Source organism: Aplysia californica, unplaced genomic scaffold (assembly GCF_000002075.1).
Source record: "Aplysia californica isolate F4 #8 unplaced genomic scaffold, AplCal3.0 scaffold00243, whole genome shotgun sequence".
NCBI lineage: Eukaryota > Metazoa > Mollusca > Gastropoda > Aplysiida > Aplysiidae > Aplysia > Aplysia californica.
The window spans coordinates 834,774-836,112 of record NW_004797513.1 but is presented as its reverse complement, the minus strand read 5'-3'; positions in this window follow the sequence as shown (position 1 = coordinate 836,112).

Sequence of the window (1,339 nt, the reverse complement as noted above, 5' to 3'; positions counted from 1 at the left end):
TAAAAAAAAAAACAACAACAACAACTTTTTCGTTTTTGTTTTGTGAAAGCGTGTCCAATAAGACAATGATTTCAAAATTCGGTGCATTATGTTTCCTTTGTTCAGCTTCTTTTTTACAGTCAATTTACGCCCCTGTTCGTCTCTTTTTTCTCTTTTTCTTTTTATTGCTGTAGTATTTATCTAGTCATTTTCTTCAGTTGTCTAACTCCTTTGCACACTCTTCCTTTTCGCTACCCTACATTTACAAAATTCTATCTGCTCAGTACCTAGTTTTGAGAAATTTGACGGGAAAAAAATGAGTTTCACAAAAACTATGTAGAAGAATCTAAAGCTTTTTTGTTGTTGTTGCAAATCTTTTAATATCTTGATAATGAACATTATTTAGGTTTCTGACGTCGTGGTCTTAGTAACTCATAACGGTGGGTGGTTGGCGGGTGCTCTGGTGTGGTTTCTTCTTCTTTCCTATCAAACATTTTTTGTCCTTATCTCCCCTTCTTTTTTCTTATGTTTGTCACTCTCTTGTAACACCTCTAATCATCTGGCCAACATATTATATTATGACCTTATACAGTTGTGAGCGCCGTAAAACCTCTTCTCAACTAAAATCTCACAATTTAGAAAGGACAGGTAGAACATTTGTGAGGCAGCGTGGTGGAATCAGGCTCTCGTCAATTTTGGGGCATGTAGAGTTATTGGTATCATCTTAAAGCTTGTTCACTTGTCTTTATTTGGTTGAAAAAATATCTATTTATCTTGAATACAGGTTGAGATATTTGTTAATGAAGGAGGTGGGGGTCAATTGTTTTCATAGGTAAAATTAGTGAGAAAATGGCCTCCAAAGATTAGTTATTTCCTTAGCTTAAGAGTCAGTGGTAACTGAAAATTTACGTTTTTTGTGCCTTTAGTCAACGTTTTTCAGAAAAATCCACACAGAAATGAGTTCTTTCATTGGCATGAAAGGTGTTGCCAAAAATAAAGTTTTGAAAAAAATTCACAAACCTGTGGGAAAATGCGAGTTTCTTCACTTTGACGAGAGCCTGATTCCACCACGCTGCTTCACATTTATTGGTTTCTAACATCGTTGTCTTTGTAACTCAAAACGACCAAGAATGTCAAGTGGAACTTTGTAATTCTAATGCTGCGTTCTATCAGGCTCGTTTGGGTGGTTGGCGGGTGCTCTGCTGTGGTTTGCTTCTTCTTTCCAATCAAACATCTATCTCTATCGTCCTGGTCTCCCCTTCATCTTTTTATGTTTGTTACTCTCTTGTAACAGCTCTAATCTTCTGGCGCTCCTATGACCTTATGCTGTTGCGAGCGCCGTAAAACCTCTACTAAAACT